We start from the raw sequence: 26,304 nt of genomic DNA on the forward strand, positions 1-26,304 counted from the left end.
TCTATCACATGGCAACAGAAATTAGTTATGAATCTTTCGTCGTGTCAAAGATGTTTGTCCTTTAGTTACTATAGTTACTCCTATTCTGCCTTTGGTAATTTAGTCTCTATGTCAGATTCTTTAAATCCTGAATTGCTATTTATCAGTATTCTTCTCACAACCATGAGGGTAACGAACATTTCGGGGATCCAGCGGGCTGAGCCCTGTGGCTAGGCGGGAGTGAAGAGGGAAGCGAAGCTATGCGGCCTCGGGGATCCTCCGGGTCGGTTTCGGGGTTAGCTGGGGCCGCGGCGTTCCAGGGAACAGAACCCCGACTGGCTAGTAACTTATAATTTAAGGCCGAGTTAAAAAAAAATTAAATTGGTAGAAAAGTCTTATTTAATTTTTAAAGAGGGTTTAATATTTAAAACTGTTTATTTTGTTTTTATTAAAAATATATGAAAATTTACAATAAATATTGTCACATAAAAAATTCCCTAGGTACAAAAAAATTGGAAACTTAGGTCCTTATAGAAATTAAAATAAAATGTAGAGAAACGACATAACTATTACAATCGATTATGAATTAAGACTATTTTAAGTGTAAAAACACTTAAAATTGCTAATGATGATTTGGCACTTGTGATTGTGCGCAAAACGGAAGAAGAACTGATAGTGGCCGGTGAAGAAGCGGCTGACGTGGTTAAGAGGTGGCTAATAGCTCATGGTCAACGGCTCGCTGAAGACAAAGTGAAAGTGGTTGTTATGGCTGGAAGACGCAGACTGCTTCCGTTGCGTTTTAGAGTGGGACACACGATAGTCCATCCTAGTCCAGCCGCGAAGTATTTAGGCGTGTGGCTGGACAAGAACCGATCCTTTACTATACATGTTGAGGAGGCGGCGAGAAAGGGTGAAAATGTGGTGAAGGCGCTGAGCATGACGAACATGATGAGAAATAAGGGCGGTCCTCAGACGGGTAAGAGGAAACTGTTGGCCAATGTGTACTCTTCTGTGGTGTTATATGGAGTTCGTGTATGGCTGGGAGCGTTGTCGAGGACAAGGAACGTGAGGCGTTTGGTTATGCAACAACGAAGGCTGAACATACGTGTCATCGCAGGGTACCGAAGGATCAGCGCCGAGGCGGCTTCGGTTATAGCTGGAGTACCACCCATAGACTTACAACGCAAATGAGAGCTGTAATAGTGAATGGAGGGGACAGAAAGGAGGCAATTGACGGTCTCTACATGGCTTGGCGTGACAGGTGGCGAGATTCGGACAAAGGAAGGTTGGCTCATACGAGACGTCAGGAACTGGGTGGAGCGACAGCACGGTAATACAGGCTACGAATTCACCCAGTTCCTGTCTGGACATGGATGTTTTTGAGTCGGAGAGGGTGAATATTAAAAAGAAAATGGGCAATTTCTTACCCTGATAAAATGGGCTTCAAATTTTGTACTAAAATGTTTTTTGATAATTAAATTTTTGAAATATTTTTTTAACAAAAATACCTCCACTATTTTTTCCAATTTTTTAAAAAAATAGTTGTAATAAATCTTCCTGAGGACGGCATCTTCCTACCAAGTTTGGAAAAAGTTGGTTAAAGAGGTTTCGGAGTTGTTTTAAACAGGCCAAAGTACATACGTTGATTAAAATTCACTTAAAAAACCGTTATTTAGGTTTAGGAATAACGTTAAAAAATCTCTTTTTTAGTTTTAATTAAAAAGTTAGGATCTTTTTTGGTGAAAAAACTTTTTTTTGAATGTTTCCTTAAGGCACAATTTAAAAGATAATAGTTTCTTTAGGAAATTATACTTTCCCTTTAGTATACCTATGCAACCTGTATTAGCTGGAAAAGTAACATAATAAATATGACAATTTTTATAAATATTTAACAAATATACAAATATATTTAACTGAATAAGTTATGAAAATTCTTCCTCGATGAAAGATTTAAAAATTGGTACTTAAAAAAAAAAATTATAAAAATGGCAACTCTTGTTTTAAATTAAATAAATATGATAAATAAAATTTGAATATAATTATAATCAAAATAATGTATTTTTGTGAAAAGGTAATATTTTATTCATTTTCTACATCTTAAGAGAGAAAAATGTATTTTGAAAACCTAAAAAAAAATTATATTTTAAACCTTGTGTAATTGTTTTAGGGATTAGGATCCCCCATCAGAAACCATATTATGTATATTTTGTTCTTTTTTATGATCACGTAAAATTTATATTTAGTCTTTCCGAGAAAATGCTGATGTAATCTAATAAAAATCGACTATAAAATGGAGTATTTTCCGAGTCGGTGTGTTTATTTTTTTAGTTCATTTTTATCATCTTATTTGAGTATTTTACGGATGAAAAGACACCTAATTTCTAACTACGAGTATGTTTTAAATGCTATGAATTCGTTTAATCGTAAATTATTAGGAGTATTTATTTAATTTAATTTTAATGTGATTTGAAACATTCAAGTTGACCTTTTAGAAAATGAACCCCGGAGAAAAAACAAAATTTGTTTACCGTAAAATTTTATTATAGTATACATCATAAACGAATAGCTTTTCCTCAAAGAATTATACCATTCGAACGCTTGGTGGAAGAAAGTAAGTCTTATATCATAATGAACCTGCTACTTTTGTGCATTAGTCTTGAACATTTCAATTTATTTAAACAAAATCTAAAGACAAATTTATTTTTCTACCAAATAATAATAATAATATTAGTCTTTATTGAAATAATATTTACAAAAAAACTTAAAATATTTGACCAAAGACAGTACTCTTTGGTCTATGACCGTCAGAGGGATTGTAGAACTAAAAAAAACCTTACCGGTATTATTAAAAATTAAATTCCTGAATAAAAGAAAATCTATATTTCCAAACCTTTTTGAAGTACTTACTTAATACCGGCCAGTCAGTTCTATTAAATTGTCCATTTCCAAAGATTCCTTGTTAAAAAACTGTACCCTCATCTCCCGTAGAATACGGACAAACGCCAAAAAATGCACAAAGTCCTCTCTTTGATAATTATCCGTAGAAAAAAGCTGAGAATTAGTGGAAAATGAGTACTTATCCAGATGAATGAATTCGTCTCTTGCTTTACAAAGCCATTTAATTAAATTAAAATTTTCATTACTGTATTTTTAATTAAGCGCAAAGTCTAGTTCTTTGTAAATTAGACGACTGCGACTGTTCAAAATACCTATGTGGTCTGACTTCATTATATTCTTAATAATTTCTACCCGTGGTATATTATACAACGAACTAGCTCTTTCCTTTCACCGTAAAAATATATCCTTTTTTCTATAGTGTGCCTTACTAAAACATTTGGATACCTTATTTCTGACAGCTTCAAACAACGCTTTACGTATTTTAAACGGAGTCTAATCGTATGGAAGAAGATAAACTACAATCCGATTTCCAGACACAAACTGTTATCTGGAGTATTCCGGAGTAAACAAAATATACTGTCTTTATAAAAAATCTCTCCAGAATCTCAACCTTATAATACATCGCAACCCTCCAATTTTGGGCACCATAAATTATCGTTCTACACACCCATTAAAAATAACCAATTTTTTCTCAAATGCGATATTATCGTTGCACGACAGAATAATAAACGCATTGAAGGCCAATTTCGCCAGCTGTAATTTTTCCTTAAAATGCATTTCCAGAGAAAATTTTGATGAGAGTGTTACAGTCAAATATTTGTGACGTTTTACAACTTCTATTCTTTCTTTTTCACATCACTACTTTTCATATTTTGCTAGTTTCCTTCCTTTCCGAAAAACCATAATTTTTGATTTACCAAGATTAAGCTGTAAATTCCACCTGACAGTACTGTAGCGATCCACTTATCATCCTCTGTAATGAAATCGGATCTTCAGCAAGTATAACAATGTCATCGGCATAAGCCAACAACTTTATTAAGTTACCAGCTACCTAAACTTCCTCTTCCAAAGCCGTTTCCAGACCATTAAGAAAAAGAGAAAAAAGAAAAGGGCTCAACGGACAACCTTGTTTTAGACTTGTTATCGTTTAACTTTTCCGTTAACCCTTTAGAACTCCATGTTGTCTTTTCTAACAAATAATTTACGTATACAAAGAAATACTGTCCTTCAATTTTTCCCGAGTTAGTGACATTTCAACCTCCCTTAAATTATTTAATACATTATTAAAAAACAGATCAAATATTAAAATAAATATATACAGAGTGATGATATTAAGGTATGAAAACGGCTTCATATTTCAAAAGAAAGGGATATTAAGTGGTAGAAACAAGTGCAGATCTACTCGGTTAAAAATTTTACAACTCAATGGTGTTTGAAATTTTTGTCCGCCATCCGCCATATTAATTCAAACGAGTGTTTTAAATAGGAAGGTTAACATGTGTTACATGATTTTAATGTAAAACTTTAACAGAAAAATGATGACGAAAACCTATTCTTGATAAATATATTTGAGTTATAAGCAATCAAAGTTGCAAAAAATGAATCAGTTTTTGAAAAAAAAACTAAATGAATAAACGAAGATAATATTACAATATTAAAATTTGATTAGAGAACAAAGATTTGAACCACTACAACTTATTTATCCACTACTATAACATTTACGCATTTATTAGTCATTTAACGAAGTTATTGTACTTCAAACATAAAAACATGTTTTTCGTCACTAAATTTTTCTTTTGTACGTTAATATCATTAAAACTACGGGAGATACTACAGTCTTAGGACTTGTTTTATTCAATATTTAAAGTCAATAACCATACGAAACCTGTGATATAACGTCTTAAAAATTACAGTTGACCACATTTCACAGGGGAAACTAAAATCTGGGCGAAATTTTTCGTTAGCCGTAACTCGATAACAAAGCAAGTTGTCATTTCCGGACACATATATTTGTGCGATTTATTTTGCTTCAAGCAGAATTTTCCTTTCTTCCTGATTCACTCTGGATATTAACTGATAAATATACAGTACTTACGAAATGCTGTAAAACTAACGGTAGTTTCTCAATCTCAATCGATTCCAATAGAAAGGATAAATTTATCTTAAAAATATTTAAACCATTAATTAAACCTTCAGACAGCTCACCATAACTTCCTGTCTTTTATGTAGTTGGATGGAAAAAAAACTTATCTGAAGAAAGAGTCATTTTGTCTTATAATTGAACATTTTATTAAAGGATTTTCAATAAATTTAATCCAAAATGCTATTAAATTTGGGTCCTCTCTTGTAAAACAATGAAGTTATTACTAAAAAAGTTACCGGTTCTCTTAAATTTTGTTCAGAGCTATTTAGGTATATTCAGATAATTTAGGTTCGTGCTATTTTTATCTTTATTTAGATAAATTTTATCTATCTACACTATAAAAGAATCGTTATTGGGTTGTCTGAATTGAGGTTTATACGGTTTAGTTAAATATTTTACGTTTTATATTTATTCCTTATATTGGAATTTTCTGAAGCGACAACTATCTGAAACAACATTAATCCTTTATTTTCGAATTATCTGAAACGAAAACTGTAGTTTTAGATTGTTTCGTAGGTAAATATTTTATGTTTGTCAATTTATTAATGTTTATTATAATTTTTCTCATCTATTTACTTATTTTATTTTACACACAAACACACAAACACACATACATACAAGGGCACCTCCCACACTCTATACACAATTTTTTTTTAGTTTCTACTGATGAATGTTTAACAATCGATATGGAAACACAATTTTTTTTTTCTAAACGCGTTTTAAGCGTGTTCTTGTTTTCCAATTTTTTTTAAAATAACCTTTTATTTAAATGGCCTTTTATTTTATTTCATTAGTAACGTTAAAAATATTTGAATTTTATTATTATTATTATTCAATAGAACTCTTAAATTATGACTGGTTATTGATTTAGTGGTACATCCAAAGTTATTCACATAAATAATGGCGTAATTACTTTTTTCGGTCCTTCCGAAAAAAATATGAGCGCCATTACACTTTTTACATTTCGTGATATGAAATTATTATTACATGAATGTGAAGCATTTATTTTCCTGATATTATGTATAGAAATATTATGTTACTTATGCGTTTCGGGTGGCCAATACAGGTTTATTACGAACTTTTTTCTTCTTTTTTTTAACTTCCAGGACCATCGTTAAGTATTGCTTCAGAGGATGAGATGAATGTCAATTTTTGTAACATGTGAAAATTCCATGCTTGACTGGGATTCGAACCCGAGATCTCCGGATGAAAGGCCAAGACGTTGCAATTTGCACCAAGGAAACCAGTTGGTTTATTGCATTTAGGATACATTCAAATGGATCTTGATTTCCTATTATCCGTCGCGCATGAAGACAGTGAAGTAGTTTTCTAACAATCAGGAAATTTTATAGTTAATGTTAACTAAGTGAGGTTAGCGTGTTGAGGAAGCATCAGGATATGTTTGATGATATTGTACAAAGTTCGGTACACGGAGCATTCAGTATACGAAATGGAATCACGTGTAATTGGCGTCATGTAGTATGTTTTTTATGTGACGGTTGTGAATTAACTTTTAGGCTTATCAGTACTTGGCAAATCCCAAATTTTCATATTGAATTTCACAAACAATTGTACTTAAATAACTTTACTACTCAAACACGATGCTTAAGTAAATGTAGTAAACAAAAGACAAGCAGGGAAGAAAAACCAATTAAATAAATAAATTTTATATTTTTTATAATTATTTATTTTTTCATTTAAGTTTAAAAATCAGTTTTAAAACATTTAATTATTTAAATGATTGTAGATATCAATAAATATATCATTTGTAGTGACGCCCGTATAATAGAAAAACATCATTATTTCGTTCGAGTTTTTTCTCACTTATTTGAAGAATTTCGTTTTGTTTATTGTTAAAAATTTTGCAATTGATATTACAAAATCATAACTAAAAATAATTTAACGTAGATCTTGATGAACATTTTCATTACAAAGATTAATAACCTACTTGATTTATATTATAATAATATAGATTAAGATAATTAAAAGTAGTTATACTCTTGGTGATTATACGTTAACACGCAAACAGTCATGACTGTATACGTAATTTAACTTTGACTTAATTATAATATTTTAACTTCTGATGATGGTTTTTTCAAACCATCATCAACGGTTTGAAAGATCTCGAGGGCTTAATACTTATTTGCTGGTAAGGTGGAAATATCACTTATTAATTACTTTATTAAAATATACCAGCGGAACCATGTTCATCTAATTTAATATAATTTAATTATTAATATAATGAATGACGATATGTTATTTCAAGAATTAAATTAAAAATTATCCACCACGTATGAGCATTATCACATACATATTAAAAACATCATAAAGATATTTGTCGAATAAAAAAAGGATAGGGTTTTTTTTTTTATTTCATGATTGTTGGTATTATTGATACTTACATTTTCTAGGCACGTACAATATACAGTTTGTTTTCATTCTACAAGAAATTCCCCATAATTGACAAGACTGTTGAGTGAAAAATACGTTTTTTTTCTAAAGTTTTATCGGTAGATATTTTTATTTTGTATTATAACATAAATAAATTTATAAAATAATAAAGAAAAATGAGATATTCATATAAAAAAACTCCTTTAATACAATTACTAAATTATTATATAGTACTGTATGTTGTAGTGCTCATAAATAGTATTAAAAAAGTATATATTATTTGTTACGTCAATTATATTAATTTGGTTCCTTTATTGTGAAAAGTTTAAGTGGAAGGATGTATGGTGTATATGCATGTTAATAAACAAATAATAATAACAATAGTTTTCAAAAACATTTTCAAAATAAATTTTATTAACTTCTTTTTTGAATTTGGTAGTTGGACTTGAATCGTTTACACAAAAATAAATAATGAAATTTTTTACTATAATTATATCTTTAAAACAACTTCAGTAGAGGAATTGAAAAAAAAGAAGATTTACATGTCAATGTTTTCTCTCTAAAAGTTTTACTATTCATTAATAAAAATGAAACGACTAGCACTAGATAGGGAATCTTGGAGAGCTGCATCAAACCAGTCAAATGACTGAAGACAAAAAAAAAAATAAAAATAACTTAGAAGTAAAGTTGCAAAAAAAGAATGCTATCTTTTTAATTTTCCGGAAAATATAACTAGATTAGCTATATTAAAGGGGAAAACAACGGTGATCGTCTCAAAAACGGGGCATCGGGTTTTTCTTTGTAAATCTTTACGTTTTAGGGTCCAACTAGTTCATCTAGACCAGAAAAAATGCAACTGTAAATGTATGTGCGTACGTACGAGTGTCGTACGTACGCACATTTTTCCTTATATCTCGGGATTGATTATTCCGTTTTTCTTAAAATTTGGCTCAAATATTCTGTATATATGAAGGGGGCATTGACCATATTAATTTTTTTTTCAAAATCCGTTAACGGGAGTGGATATTTTTTGTTATTTTGATTTATTTCCATCGGTTTAAATATTTTTCGAATTTTTTTTTAAGATTATACTTCATATTAGAGCTATCAGCATCCTGATTCCCGTAAGCGAAAGACAAAAGCCTTGTGACGATTCTGATCGTCACACCCCCTCTCCGTTCCTAGCCCAGATGGGTTTTATCGGATGTCGTCTTTTAGACCCTATAAACTCGATAACACAACATAGTTATTGGTTTGGCCTCTGTGAAGATGCCATCGATGGAAATGCCTCGGCAGAGATTTTCATCAGTGTATTTTCACAGTCTACTATCGCGTTCGTAATCACTTCTTTTAATCACGACTACATATCATAACTTACAACCCTCAACTATCAAATTAACCTATTCGCGGAAGCGGGATCCCTGCGCCTTCATCTAACACCTAAAAATGTCTAAACTTTTTGAAATTATAGACCTCGAACCGAACATGTAGAAAATATTTTGAAAATTTTCTTTATTGAAGGGGATGCTAAAGTTAAAGAAAATTTTATTTACGCAAATTTTTTTGGCTCTAACTTTTCTAATTTTAATTATTAATAGCCGGGAAAGTAATACAATAATTTTGCCAGCTTTTTTTATAATTTATCTGACAGTAAAATCTATAAATTTTATAAAGAAAATAATTTCTGTAAGCCTTTTTTTTTAATAAGGATAAAAATAATATTTCTGCCACGTATCAGAGTCTGTTTTGTTCTTAATAAAACTCAATTTCTTATACTCTTCTTTATGTTGAATTGACATTACTTACATAGATTTTCTCAGAATTAAATACTCTACAAATTTTATTGCTAAATTTTATTTTTTACTAGCAAATGTATGTCAAACCTAAAAAATTGTAATTTGCGACAATTTTTTATGGGTTTTATTTTAACTGAGTTTTACTTTTTTTGTATTTTACAACAAATTTCTTAAAATTTAGTAAACTTAAATTTCTGGGATCAATTTCATTAAAATATCCAGGTCAAAAACCATTGGATTTACTAGTTAATTTAAGTTGTAGGAATCTCAGTATGCGTTTACTTTACATCTGAAGTAGAATCAGGACAAACATTGTGCAAGGCATAACTCATAAATGAAGCATTTCCAGACATATGTTTATATGAAATATTTCTTTATTTTCATTTGTTATGAAATTCTTTAGCGAGGTATTCTGTGTATATTGATGTATGTTAATTAGAAACTGAACATACAAGCTATTGCTAGAACATTTTTTTAGTAAAAGATTTTAGTTTAGCTAGATAATTAATTTTAGATAATTTTAGTTTAGCTGTCTAAAATTCCAGCGTAAATACGTTCAATAAAAAATGTTCTTCAAAGTTTATTGCAACATACTTAACGGATTATGTTTTAATATTTTTATAGAGGGTTTTTTAAAATAAAAAATCAATTAAAATGATATTTGAAAAGAGAAATACAAGTTTTATTATCTTTCTTTTTGACTGACAAACTAATTAATCGGTTCCTGCTTAGGTTATTGAATTATAACATTTGTTTAACCATTTTACCTTTTAAAATAACCACTCTGAAAATGAAATATTTTATTTAATGCATATCATTATGTATTCTCATATATACAATTATAATTAATTTCACTCGTGTTTCGAACTGTTGGAAACAAACCATTCTAACGGCTTTAGTAAATACTTTTCTTACCGTGACTTTTTACTTTGATAAAATCAAAGTGATTGTCATCTTTTCCCGATACAATCAGATGGTAAAGATAAATAAAGATAACCAATTATAAATAAACGAATTATTATTATTACTATAAGTAGTTGAAAAACATTATCTAGGAAAAAGCATTAAAACTTCAAAAATAATTAAAATCTGTATAAATATCATTTAGGATCATTAGGTAGATTTCTTAAGAAAGCTACCTATTATAACGGGTACCATAATTCGACTTCCGGGAAATTTCAACATATCTTCCCGTTTCACATTCCCCGGACCCTGAAACCACCGTCAGTTCAAAAGTTTATTTATATATATATATATATATATATATATATATATATATCACTTTCTTGTGGATACGATAACTGCCGTAATTTTGCGCCAATCATTTTCAAATTGATACATAAAACGACTCATAACGACTCATAACGTCAAAGATACATAACGACTCAAAATCTCGGTCGAGTTTGTTAATGGTCAAAATCAGACCATCTCCATGACCATGGAAATTGGAACAAAATATCGCTGTAACTTTCTTATTAAGAAAATATTAAATTCGTTTAAAGTCTCTACTATTCTTTGGATAACGGCCTAAAAGTTATGTAAGTAAAGTTTTTTGATATCACCAACCATTGGCGCAGAAGGTGGAAAAAATGGAGTTTCGAAGACAAAAAAAAATCATACCTCTTTTAATAGGCACAGTATCGTATCGGTTTAAATAGGTCGTTAGTTTTCTAAACATTATCTAAATCTATTGTCTGAAATCATTTTTTATATGACCAACTCTTACGGCAAGGGATGACCAAAATGTTGCTGGAATTGTAAGAAGATCGGGCTTGACGTATGGTAAGCATGCGAAATTTTTTTTACATCCAACCACTGTCGAATTGATTAAATTTGAAATTTTTCTTAAATTTAAGGAGATCTCCTACTTAACACCGGTGAAATATACTTCCTCCTTTCGGCGTGCCGAAAGGGATTTTTTTATTAAGGAATACATATTAATAATCATTATCCCAATAATGTTATTAGTACAGTACAGCCCTTAAGTGCGTTGTAAATTCATTATACTACATGTTTATTTTGTAAATTAAATCACTGTTATGTTAATATATACTCACGCGTGCAAACGTGCCTTAAATAATTTGCTACAGTTTACTCTAAACGCATGATACAATGAAAGAAATATACCATTTTTTCTCACTTTGAGGATGTGCTTTTAGTAAGAAAGAATGACTTTTATTTGTTGCTCACATTTTTCTTCATTTTTCGTTTTGTTATCATCGTTAAGTGCGTGCACATTGCAGACCTTTCTACTGTTACAGCTTATATTATCTAATTAAGAAAGTGGGTCGTTATTTTTCACTATACATAACGGCTTTAGTATAAAGGAAAGTTTTTAAAAATGAAAATAACCATTTATATTTGTATTATTGTATAGCAGTACGTATGGTTGAAGAATAATTTATTGTTTTAAACGATATATTTGTAGAAGAAAAAGTTATTTTTCTAATAAAAAGAATTTAAGTAATAGTAAATAAATAAATGAACTTTCAATAGTCAAGTTAATGTTGTTACACAGACTTTTTTTACGATGAGGGAGAAATATGAATAAATCTTGGCTTGTTCAAGCTGGAAAGGGAAAAAGTAAAATCTAAGTACCCACAGGCGTGGGTTTTGTTATTTACATGTAAGCTGTATTCTTTTGAGTGATTTTACTTCTGTTATAATTCAGAAATACCTCTCTCTAATGCAAGTGACAATCCAGCTATTTTTCTTTTTCTTTTTAATACGAGATAAAAGACTTTAAGGTTGAAAAATTGAAAGACTAATTTATCATTAAAAAGTAAATAAAAATAAATCCATTACATAAATTATAACTAAACTTTACGATTCCGTTATGTTATAATAAAATAAATAAATTTGATTCCAAGTTTACTTGATGTAACATGTAACAATTTTTAATACATTTAAAACTATAGAAGATACCATTTCAACCTCGTATCTTATTTTTACGTCTTTAGTATATATCTAAACAAAATTAGAAAAGCGTGATAATATTTTTTGCGGATTTTGGAGAGCTTTTCTAATTTAGTTTTTTTAAACTTGTACGCTACTACTGTACCTATTATTCTGCCTCTCATCGGGATGCTAGGTTCGTCACGTCTAGGATTTTTTCCACATACTACAAATTTCAATGATCATAAAATATTGTAAATGAACGTTAGCGTATAGTTTCTAAAAGGTAACAAACGGGGGTTGATGACGTAGCATAAATAATAAGCCACTTTTGCATATGAAAAATGTGTTTCATTTAATTTCCCTTTATACTGAGCAAAATATATTGTTAAAAAGTTGGATACTGCTTTTATCAAAATGCTGTTAATATTCAATTCTAAAAGTAACAGCTTTACTTTGTTAACCACAAAGAATGGTTTTATAATTAACATTATTGGTGTGAACATTAGGCGTAACATAGTGTGAACGTATATATATATTTTTTTATTTAACCGCTTGAGAGCAACCGGTAACCACCTAGAAAATGTTACTTCGGTTGGTCCCAAGTGACGTGGCTAAGACTAGCCCCCCCTTATTGCAGCTTGAAGCTGATCTCCTGACGGGGTCCCTCTTGGATCATTGAGACATCACGACATCCCTCCCGGTTGCCATGGTGACTCTCCCCAAGAGGGCTACCCTTTCCATCTTCATCGCCTAGTCTCTGTCTGGGTATGCATCCCACGCGTACCCCCCCTGAATCTCGCGCCCACGTCACAAACCTCGAGGGTCCTCAATGCGTCATCAGAACGTCCCGATCCAGCCATCTGCTGTACCCGTACGCCCTCAGCAAACAGGCTTTCTTTCTTTTTCCTGTTTAGCCTCCGGTAACTACTGTTTAGATAATTCTTCAGAGGATGAATGAGGATGATATGTATGAGTGTAAATGAAGTGTAGTCTTGTACATTCTCAGTTCGACCGTTCTTGAGATGTGTGGTTAATTGAAACCCAACCGCCAAAGAACACCGGTATCTACGATCTAGTATTCAAATCCGTGTAAAAATAACTGGCTTTACTAGGACTTGAACGCTGGAACTCTCGACTTCCAAATCAGCTGATTTGGGAAGACGCGTTCCAATACAATTCAGTATACATACAACCAAGTCACTGTGTGAACGTATATTGGCATCTCTTATACCAACGGTGCAGTACACATGTCAAAATAGTAAAAATGACTAGTAGTCTTCCCAGAAACTACTCTGGAAAGATTATTTCTGATTAGAAACAATCGATTTTTTGATTTTGTGCTGATAATAGATGAAAAATAAGTAAAATCAGATGACGTGAATATTTTTTCATTTAAAAAATTACACATTATCTGTTATATTATTAATTAGGAAAGATATCATTTAATTACCGTTAAAGATAACTTTAAAGGTAACTTTTTTATTTATTATCTGAAGATTTATATCAAATAACAAACTTTAAACAGTTAATGTTAGAATTAATGGTCTGAACACTAATAATATCAGTCTTTACAAAAATAATAAACACTAATCATCATAATACACAGTAACTAATAATTTATAACACTACTAAAAATTAAACGCCTACATCTACTGTTATTATTTACTTTAAAACAATATTTAAACTAATTTAAAAAAAAAAATGTTTTCGGTCCTAAATTATTATTTAATACAATAATTATTGAATAATAAAAAAAATAGAGTTTAGCAAGAAGGACCATGTTATCCTTAAATAACAAACTTGTTGTAGAAAGAGTTTTTAAAACCAATATGGGTCTACGGGGTTCAACTTTTTGATACGGCAGGCAGTAGCAATATCGACATCATTCAAAGGTTTAGAACAAAAAGCTGAGGAACATTTCAGAGAAACGTCATGAAGAAAAAGGAGATCCACGATTATCTAGGGATGCCATCTATTCGGGAAGATATCCACCGGCTAAGTAAAAAGTATGAACTTAAGCATAACGCGCAGGAAAACAATCTGGCTATGAATATTTTGGGTAATAGTGAAGATGTGAGACGAGTAAAGAGGCTGCATATATTGGATCTGTTGTGCGTTGAATATCCTTTTGTTACTGAAATTTTGCCGTTACTATTTAAGAATAATTTTAATTTAGTAATATGAATCTTTTGTTTTTTATGAATCGTTTAAGTTTCGTGGTTGTGAGATTGTTTCTTATTTGACTTAACCGGTGTTAATTTGCTATTCGAGAATGTCTTCTTTTTCTCATGTATGACTTGTGACAATTTTTATTTTATATACTCGATTGCTTGTTCTGTTATTAACCATTTAATTTTATTATTCTCTATACTTTTTTTTGTTCTTCTGCTCCCCTGGGCCGGCTCAACAATCAAGTATTACTCAGCCAGAGGAGTGTCCTTGCGATTCTAATGAGCCTCCCCACCTACCGGTATGACAGAACAGCTCAACGGTTCCGGAGTTTTTCCTTATTGTCATCTTACCACTGCTTCTAACCGCTAATGCCAGGGACATCAGGCCCGGCTATGCCGTTCCCGGGCCCTGTCCCAGTAGCCGGGTCTCAGTCCTATTTTTATTTATTTTTTTATTCTCTATACCCATGTTATGTTACCGTTTAAAATTTTTTTTGTTCGTAACAGTTAATTTTCGAATTGTTTGTACTTTGTTACGCTTAGGTATATTTTCATTCGTTATACCTTTTATTGTACTATACTGTATTTAAACCTTTATATTATCTTGGAAGGTATCGCTTGATTCTTCCCTTTCAAGTTATTATTACGCAGTACAATTTACATTTAGTTTCATTGTTTCAGGAAACTAATTGTAAATAAAGCAATACATAAAAAAATATAGCAGTAATAAACTGTTACTTTACAAAAGTAAAAGTTATCAACTTCTCATTTTGACTTCTTACATCAACATAAAATACTATATTTGATTGTAAAAATAAAAAAAGTTACTACGGGACGGTTTACCGCGATTTTTACGTTTTTGCAACTTAAATTGCTAATAAATAGAAAACGAAAGCATTTATCCAGAAACGGGTTTCGTTTTCTTTTTTGTAAAATTATAAACTAAAATAATCTATCACCTGTCCACCTTCCTATTTAAAAAAAAAAAACTTTGATTCACAAGTTGCGGATCCAAGATAGCGGACGGAAATCTAAAACTCACCATAAAATAGTTAGTAATTTTGTAACTGTGTAGATCCAGCACTTGTTTCTACCTCCTAGTCTCCTTCATTTTTGAAATATTAAGTCGTTTTCATACTTTAATATCATACTGTATATCTGTAAATATATGTTCTATCAATATACAATCTTGTCAGTAGTAGTCTTTTTTTAATCAATATATATATATATATAAATATATATACATATATATATATATATATATATATATATATATATATATATATATATATATATATATATATATATGTGTAAATATACACATATAAATATTAGTAGATATTTTGAAATATATATATATATATATATATATATATATATATGTGTATAAACTTTAGTACAGCCAAACTTCATTAGTTTTATAATTCTGTTATTAATTACAAAAAAAATAAAAATTATTTATTGAAGTACTAAAAAATATTTATTTGCAGTTAAAAAAAAAAATATTAGTAAAATCTGTAAAAATAATGTTAAGACAGCTGTAAAAATTGTAAGATTTGTGTTAGGTGATTTATAAAAAAAAAAGCTTTTGCATTAAAGTGAACAATAACATTTATAGCAAAAGTAAAGGTTAGAATGAAACAATATAAATTTATTTATGACCGATATAAAGACGTAAATACTTACAACATTCGATATAAAGTACAATATACGAATAAATACGGCTGTACAGTGTTACTTTACCGATACTTTTACGATTGAAAGCAGTAAATAAAGTTGATTGTTATTTATCTGAAACCCATTTTGATACAAACCGGAAGTACAATCACATTACTGGTTGAATTTAAATAGATGGGCTCAGTAAACCAAACAATTTTCAGTTATTTCAATTCGAACATCTGCGTACATTTTATTTCTCTTTTTATGTTATTAATTGTAATATTTTTTTTTTTTTTTTTTTTAAAGATTTATTATTATAATTTTTTTAAATTTTGTTGTATTTGTTAAAATTATACTTATATACCTGTCTTTCTGCACGTATTTCTGTCACAAATACGATACTGAAAGTATAAATTGAAATGTAATGGTAAAGTATTAGAATTTGATCAGCGAAAAATATGTTTTAAACATTTTCACGATGTCAAAAAAAATCTAGTATATCGTGTAATTTTTGGATTATCTTTCTTTTAAAATATAAATATATATAAAATATTTATGTCAAACGGAAGAACAAATTTAGCGGGCATTATTACATAAATTATATTAAATTGAAATTATATTAAATTATTATTAACTCTGAAAGTTGGTTTGCTTGGAATTTCTCCCGCCACCATCCTATTCGGTCATCCTAAAGCAAAAGACCGAATGTCTGTGTCAGAAACGGCTACTGTGCCACGAAACAGTTTAGCGATCGGTGTCCTAACTAGCTCCTAGAGGCAACCTAAAACCGTGAGCGGAATAAACGTGGTAGCATACACCACTCGCTTGGGTGTCCTACCGCCAACTTGTCATATATCATTAAAATGGGTAGGCGCACCCCGTCAACAACTAAAACATATATGACTATCAATAATTAAATTTAACTTGACAAAGACAGCAGTTCGCTGCCACGCCTAGGCCGCTGAATGCCAGCAAGTACCTTTCCACCATTAAAGCGCTTGTACCCTTTAATCTGATAGCCAGCCATATTTCTTCGGTAGCTTCTTACAGCAGCGCGGTAGGAGTCTTTTCCCTTAAGTAAACTACTGATGTCGGTTAACATAATAACCGCATCAAGGAACTCCCACACGGTCCGACAATGCGGCTCACACCATTTTGACTCGTCGCTTGTGAGTGGCCAATTTTCCCCTTGATCTCTAAGTTCCAGGGCGGCCTGAGTTCTGGCCCCCTCAAGAGCTGGGCAGTCGAACATCGTGTGTTCGTTCGACTGGACTTCCCCGCAAACGCACAGCTCATCAGCTGCCAGGCGGGACCGAAACATATTGGTTTAAATTTACACGGTTGGAGATCACTCGGGCTCCCGTTGCCCTTAAAAACGATGGAGAGGCATACACCATCCCCCCAGTATACATCTATATAAGGACCTTCCCTTAGTCGTGGTAAAGCCTCCTCCGCAGGCGGGAGATGGGCATTATTTACTCTGAAATAAAAAATTATGGATAAACAGAATAAGTACCAAATTATAAAAGCAATTATGATTAGTAATCAGATCAAGTTCAGAGGGGTAAAGCACTCTTTTTTATGGAACCGTGATATAAAGTGCTTTTAAATTTCTATTTAAAAAAATCCTTTTACAGAAAAAAGATGTATCCTCCACTATTTTCCGTTTCTCGAATTATCATTTAGATTTACTTCTGTTGTAAATTAGATAATTTATTTTTTTTATACCTTTCAGAGTTATAATACAAAAAGCTATATAAATTACACAAACAATTTGAAAATAGATAACTTGTTTCCAAAGTTAATTAAATTAATTAGTATTAACTGGTAAATAGATAATTAAGTTTACTCTTAATCTCTTTTTATACAGAAATACAAACTTATCTAGCCGGTTAAGTTATGTTGTAGATCTGTATATTGCCTTACTGTTTGTTGGTTTCTTTTATTTTGCATTTAGCTGTTTATTCATTACTCACGCTGTAATCACAAACAAGTTCATTTATTGAAAACAACGGTAGTGATTATAGAAATAATATATATATATATATATATATATATATATATATATATATATATATATATATATGTATATGTATATATAAAACTTTGCCGAGTTAAATTTATTAATGAATTATACAGAAAGTAGTAATTTAAAATAAAATAGTAATATTTAAAAAAAGTATATATCTATTAATAAATATATATTAATCAAGATTATTTTCCAACAGATTTTTCTGACTGTTAAGTAAATGGATTTTGTAAAGCTTGACTAAGTTTTCCACAATTCCTTCTTACTTCTACAAAACCAAGTCATTAAAACTTTGAAAGAGCTCTTTTCAGTCCAAATAGAATTCTCAAATGTTCATGAGGATAAAATGCGAACAAGAGAGATAAACAGATGGGATTTATATACGGAATGAGGTGAAATGAAATGATAGTTAAGGACCGTTGAAATGAGAAGGGAAGTGAGGAGAGATGCGGCTTCGATTCGGTTGTAGATTTAAACTTCAACTTTAAACTATTTGTTTATTGGCTCTTGTTCAAATCTGTTTTCTCTTCTTAACAATCTGACTCCCCTTGATTTAAGCTATTTCTCTTTTCTGCTTGCAGTCGACTACCACTGTTAAATGCATATCTCCGCATTTGAATTTGCATAAGTTGTCATTTGTAAACCGCCATTTAACTATCAGAATTATCCACATATATCAGAATGTTTAATGGTCGGTGCAATTTAACACACGAAATTGTGTCGTGTGTAGTGTGTAATATAAATGTACAATTTAACAGATGGTACTTGTTACTTGACCGCTTCTAACTTCTGTTATATTGTATTGTTCAATATTATTAAACTTGTGCTGCAAAGATAAATGTATCTTCTACGATTCAAAATTATTACTAGTTTTTACGTGAAACAGATTCCCGTTTTAATTTAGAATATTATTTGAAATTATTTTAAAATTATAATTTGTTATAGTCGTAATACGTAAGAATATATTATTTATTTAGATATATAACATCTATATAAATGAAATTCATAAATATAAAGCAAAAGGACTTTTGTGAAAGAAGACTGATAATATCCAAAAAAGGTTCAAGAACCGTTAAAAAATGAAAAAAAGTTAGGAATTTCAATTTTGAATAAACTGAATAATTTTCATTTCGTTTTCATGATTTAGTTATTCTCTTATCAACAATTATTGTAACTTTGTGATAGATGAATATTGTAATATTCATCTATTGTAACCAGTTACACATTACTTTAGGCTAAATCCTGCTATTCTAAACCATCGGGTTGGTCTAGTGGTGAACACGTCTTCCCAAATCAGCTGATTTGGAAGTAGAGAGTTCCAGCGTTCAAGTCCTAGTAGTCAGTTATTTTTACACAGACTTGAATACTAGATCGTGGATGCCGGTGTTCTTTGGCGGTTGGGTTTCAATTAACCGTACATCTCAGAAATGATAAAACTGAGACTGTACAACACTACACTTCATTTACTTTCATTCACATCATTCTCATTCATCCTCTGAAGTATTATCTGAACGGTAATTACCGGAGCCTAAACAGGAAAAAGAAAAAAAGTCCTGCTATTATAGCCTGAGAATGCCGCTAGTTTTCACCTGCTCAGGGCTAACCAGGCCGCCCTTCTTGGTCCTGAGAATGCCTTTGACGAATCGGGTCACACTCTCCCAGCTGCTTAGATCACGGAGCATCATTGCTCCGAGATTCACATCTAGTGACCCTCGATCTGCCGCCCGACAAGCACGTTTGAAAAAGGTGTGCTCGTCATCGTCCTGTGCTCCGGGACAATAGAGGCAATCGGGGGATGGCGCTTTTTGTACGGCATGGGGATAAGCGCAGAAGTACTCGTGAACCGTTAAAAACTGGATCATGTAGTACTCCACCTCTCCATACCGCCGCTCTATCGTCCTCTTGTCTCGCGGTCCCAGGTCTCTTGCCACGCGAGAAATGTACAAGTCCGTTCCTCTTCGGCGATGATCTTCCGGTCTTCGTCTGCCCCGTCGCCTTCTGTAGGCCGTCTGGCGCTCCCTTGTTAAAAGGGTATAATACGGTGATCACCAGAGTGGCTGCTCAAAAATCGGCCTTCGAGTCGCGCAAGCGTCTCTCAAAGCCGCGTGTGTTACACGTGCGCGAACCGCTTCCGGTTTTTACCAAATCGTAACGTCTGGGCTCACACTTCGCCCCGTCTTATTTTTGAAAAATCCATATCTTCTTTTGAAAAATCGTGATAGAAATAACCTTTCTCTGTTTTATAAATTTATTTTATCGTTTTATTTACATAGCTTTTTATTTGTGTTATGCAACTATTTATTTCAATTTTCGGTTTTTGTTTACTTCAGTTCTTATCCATCTACTGATGATGATTACCTAAAAATTGAAATGCGCATTAATTTTAGATTTTTTTCATATTCTATTAAAGCTTCTTCATAAGCATTTCTTTTTATTATTTTATTTCATTAACGGTTTACCGTATTTTTTGTGTTATGATTAAAAAAATTTCTCAAAATAGTTGTATAATTTTAATAAGTTTATTGTTTTACATAATAGCAGTTTTTTTTCTAATTTTAAGAAAATATGGGTTATTGTCACCAAATTATTGAAAAAACTTTCAATTTTATTTTGTCATTTTGTTAACAAATTTTTATTTTTTTTTACAGGTGAGAAAGGATCGTCTTAAATTGTACAGATACATTCTACCAATTTCTAGTAAGTTATACTACCTTATACAATTACATTTTTGCGATTCAAAATAAATATATTATTTAAATAATACTTTAAGCATATACACATTTTAATTATGTACTAAATTCTATGCTCTAATACCGAGACAGTAATTTATATTATTTGACGACTTCTACACGGATTTTCTTATATTTACGCATATATAAATGTATTTCAATATATCTAAATGTGTTGGTACACAAACAAGCATATTTTTCAAAAGCTGGATTTCCTAATTTGCAAGAAAACATAAATAAATGAAAATCTTTGGCGGAGAAAGGTTATTTAAGGGAGGGAATGATATGTTTGTTTTCATCGTTACAAAAAGGATCGATACGATTTCTTCGTCTTTATAATATGGTTTTCTTATTATTTCACGGATTGAATGTTGAAAACTGCTTTATTATTGTGTCAAGTTCAGGATTTTCGTATCGGATGAGTTGGTATTAATCTACCGTATTTTAAACGTAGCGTCTTATCTTATTCGTGAAAAATGAATCGCATATTTGCATCTATTTGACGTTATTTATTGGTATTGAAATAATTTTGGTTATTTAAACAATGCGATTTTTTTTTTTGTAAGGTATAAAATAATCAGTGCACCCATATTTTTTTTTTAATTTCTAATTATTTTGTATGATAGTTATTTTAATAAATAAACTGAAAAAATCTACACACGATATTTAGTACTCAAATAGATTAATAATGATGACTTGTGATCAACCTCGATTTTTCTTTATTCAAAGTGCAAAAAGGCGTTTCCATTTAATGCTCTCTTCATATGCCCATTTTTAAAAAAATCCTATGAAATACAGGTTGAAACGCGATGCTTTCTTATTAAAATTACATCATAAAAATTACCCGTAGAATAAATTTTCATCAAATTCAATATTAACATCGGGCTTATAATAAGATCTTATCTGGCTATAGTATAATTTTAAATATGTTTTTCTATTTCTTCCTTGGGCGACCATTTATCCTTTATAAATTATGTTCTTGTTATTATGACCATTTCTATTAACGAATTTCGACAAAAATTTGTGCCTTTAACCGTTACTTTTATTAATAAGGACTGTTTTATATGAAGAATCACCACTCCGAAGTTCTTCACCCAACATATTCTCCTTCTTCCGCAACTCTGCCTTCCAGTTACCTTTCCTCAAACAGTAGGCAATACTTTTTCGTATGGCTTTTTATATATATACCAAATATTCCGGCTTTCTTCTTTTAAATTTTATTGATTGTTTCATCTAATCTTCCAAGAACTTCCTCGTTTTGATACCTATCCCATTGAAGCATATATTTTTATTAGTCACTAACATATCCACAAAATATTATTGCGATACCCTCATCTATGTGAAGATTTCGCTGATGTTTCCTATTTCAAACTATACTTAATCATTTTTGCTGATAGTGATTTGGAAATCATTCTAGATTTCCATATATATATATATATATATAAAAAAATATGATATGCATCCAACATCATTCATATATTCTATCTATGACGAGTTTTGCCTTCTGTGATAGTTTTGAAAATTATTTCTTATTTAAAATATTTGTTAATTTATTATGATAACTTCACATCTGATTTACATATATTTAAATTTAAAAAATTGAGGTAGATAAAACAATAGCTGAACTAAATATTTGGTTGTAGCTAGGAATCAAATTCAAAATTATTCAAACTGTCTCTTCTACCTTCCACAAAACCTCAATATTTTTATCATTCAATAAATGTTTTAGCATTCTATTGTAGCATATTATTTTAACTTTCATTAATTTTATAATTTACGTCTGGTTGCCGTACAACGACATATTTAATAAATGCGCTTCGGAAGATTTTATGTAAGGTAAACATTTTTGTATATGATGGTAAACGCTTTGTATACGTTTCTAGAGATTTCTTAATATTAAAACGATTCTTATTTTTGTTTAAAATTGTAATAAATTATTTTTCTTCCAAGTTTCATTGGTTTTTTTTTTTTAAAGTAAAATTTGTTAAAATCTTAATTTTGAATTGCGATATATTTTTATTTTTATTAGTTAAAAATAAATTAGATTGATTTTTCTAGAATTAAATTTTCTATAAATTTTGTTGCGAAATTTTATTTTTTATTGATAATTTAACCCGTGTTTATGTACATCAGACTTAAAAAACTTTATTTGCGATACCAATTTTTGTGTTTTAAAATACTAGAGATACAATTCTGGAAATTGTTTTATTAAGCTCATCACGTAAAACCATAAGAAATTATCGAATTTACTCCTTAATTTAAAATAAAAAAATTCACTGTGCTTCTAATTATACGTAGAAGATAAAAAATCAAGGTAAAATTTCCTACAAGCTACAACTCAAAAACCAAGCGTTAATTAATAATTTCTCATACCAAATGTGTTTTTTATATGGAGTGTATAATTAGTTTAAGTTTGTCATGTATTTCTAAAATATTGTTTTACGTAAAACAAAATTTGGGGAATAAATTATTATTATTATTAATTTGATTTATAAAGAAAGACACTTTGAAATCATCATAAAATTTTAAATGGTGGCCTAAGTAAAACAAACATATTCGTAGGTAACAAACATATTTTAAATGAAATTAAATAAAACAGTTAATGATGTGCTACGAAATATTTGAAAATTAAAAAAAAATATATAATAATGAATTATTGATTAAATATATGTTTGCTTCAGTAAAGACGTAAACCTCTTAGAAAAACGTTAATGAATGTTTACAGTCAGCTACATATCGGTAATACTATAGCGAGCAGTATTTATTTTAGGGCGGTGACTACACTTTCAGTCCGGGTTTGAATCCCGGTCAGGCATCGCAAACTCACACGCTACAAAATTGCCTTCATCTCAACCTCTGACGGTGGTCCCGGAGACTAAAAAAAAAAAAAGATTTGATACACATTAAAATTATTTTATGTTTTTAATCTCTAATATAATTAAAAAAAAAAAAAAATTAGATTAAACACAATAGGAATTTTCTTGTACTAATTACTGATAAGTTATATATTATATAGTTAAAACAAAATAATCACTATCAAGCCAAATTTATAAAAATTAAAAATCTTTGGAAAATATTTTTAAAGAAATTCATTATTTTCATTCATTTTATTGTGTAGTTGAGTAAATTTCCTTTCAGAATGAAAAAGTTTTATATATATATATATATATATATATATATATATAAAGCAATAACAAAAAGAAAAAAAAACGAAAAAAATATTACTAAACCGCTATTATTCCTTAGCTTCTACTTTTTTCAAGTTGACTTTTTTCCTGTTCATCTTTTTCTATATACTCGTATTGTAAAAGTAAAGTGTGAGTAGTGGAAGATTGAAGGTGGAAGAAGAGTATTATTCTTTTCTTAAAAAATGTCTTTTTGTAACCTCCAAATACAAACTTAGTAAAAGTTTATTGGCAAAGTCTAGATGGTATGGGTTTTTATTACGTATTTTTATCAAATTATGTTCATTGCTTTTTCTACTACTTTAAGGAATTTAGTTTGTCAACTTATAAAAGTTATTTTATAAATATATCAATTTTATATTAAAAAATTTTTTAAATTTATTTCCAACTGGTGGCTCCTTGCTACTCCACAGCATTACTATTATAAAGTAATGCAATATATTTAAAAAAAAAAACTGTCTAAAAACCTATTCCATTTATAACACGTCTAACCCCCAGCCGCCTTATTTTTCTCTTTCTTTTCCCAACGACGGTAAAATACGTAGTAAAAAACCTATGCCTAGTCCGTGTGGGCGTTCTACTGAAGGGATCGAGCTTATTTTGTTTTATTTTGCTTGGAATGGCCTGCAGATATGTCATCAAGCATCGATGGGCATTCAGAATGATTTCCTATGAGTAATAACATGGAAAGTTCCTCATTTAAATAATAAATGAAACTTTTTTGAGAAATTCTCAGAGGAGATTCAAGTTTGGGGTCCGATGATGCTTGATGAAATATCTGTGAGCCATTCCGAGCAGTATAAAAAAAGTCAACCCGATCTGTCCATTAGAAAGCCCACATGGACTGAAAATAAGTTTACAGCCCATTTTTTTTAATATATAAGATAAGATAAGATAATCAAGAAAAATTATGTTATTTATACTTTAATGAAATTTATTATTTTTCAAAAGATGCATATTTATATTCACCAATTTTGAGAAATGAAGATTTAAATAGGTGAATAAGAAAATAAAAAAAGCTGGCAAAGTTTTACATGACTTTCTCTAATATTATTAATAAAAATTAAAAGTTACAGAAAAAAACCATAAAATCAGAATATATATTTTTTAGAGTTGGGGGATAAATTTAAGAAAAATCTTTCTAAAAATATTCATAAATAAGTAAAGCTTAAAACCTTTCTTCAGTAAATTTTTCTCGAAATAGTGCACTTTTCAACAGAGGCAAAAATAAGAAAGAGAAAATTCTCAAAAAATATTTCTACATTTTAGGAGGTTTATAATTAAAAAAAAAATTTAGATAGTTCTTGATAGCTATATATGAAGTATGAACTTTTAAAAAATTTAATTCAAAACTTAAAAAAAAATTAAATTGAAAGGGAGATAGAGAAAAAGAACAAAAAAACATAATTTCAATTGGAAGAGGTTTGTGTTGATTTTTTAAAAATATTTTTTTGATTATTTCTTAATGCATTGTAGGTAAAAAATTTGCTTTAATAATGTTTTCTGTAAAATGCCTCTGAAAAAACCAAAATTGGTTTTTTCGCGATATTCCCTCTTCGTTATGGAATTTTGAAAAAATAAAATTAAAATGATAAATGATCCTTATATAGAAATATTTTAACCAAATTTGAAGAAAATCGGTTTGGTCTATTATGTGATATAAAGCCAAAATCAGTGCACCCACGTAGAATATATGTACATGCATATACATACGTATATATATTTTTTTAGTCTAGAAGTAAATCAATTAGTTAGTCCATAAAATGTAAAGATTTGGAAAAAACCGATTCCCCATTTTTGGCATGATCACTTCAATTTCCCAGTTTATATAGCTACGGAAAGTAAAATAGATTAAAAGCGCATAAACACAATATCATAGATCTGTATAAAAAAAATATCTGTATAAAAGTAAAGGATAATTCTTTACCTTGGTTTTTTATTTTGCTGCCATGTGATAGAAAGTATAACGATCTTTATTACATCCGTCTCTGATGAATTTTAAATCGTTATTGATAATATTTTGCTACCATTATTTGCTATGTACATACTTAAAATTTTAATTATATTAAAATTTGATTTACATGAATAAAAAAAAAAAACATGAGTTATTTCATAAATAATTCGTAAAAAATAATAAATACGTAAAGGGTTGAATGTTCTAACAGGTGTAAAAGGCATGTAAATTAGAGGTAGTGAAGAATAAAGTAATTTCTAGCTGTCTTCTTCTCACAGTTAAATATAATGTAGCATATCAGCATGTCAAGATCATTCCTACAAGATTACATCTTTACTCTAACATACGAGTTGTATTGTGAATATGTTACTCTCAGGTAAAGAAATTCTGATATATATTTTGTACTAGAGGTTTTTTACGTGAGATTTAGCTATAAGAAATACGGGGTTAAATGTTTAAAAACACTTCTTTT

This window comes from Lycorma delicatula, chromosome 9 (assembly GCF_047948215.1).
Source record: "Lycorma delicatula isolate Av1 chromosome 9, ASM4794821v1, whole genome shotgun sequence".
In the NCBI taxonomy this organism is placed as follows: Eukaryota; Metazoa; Arthropoda; class Insecta; order Hemiptera; family Fulgoridae; genus Lycorma; species Lycorma delicatula.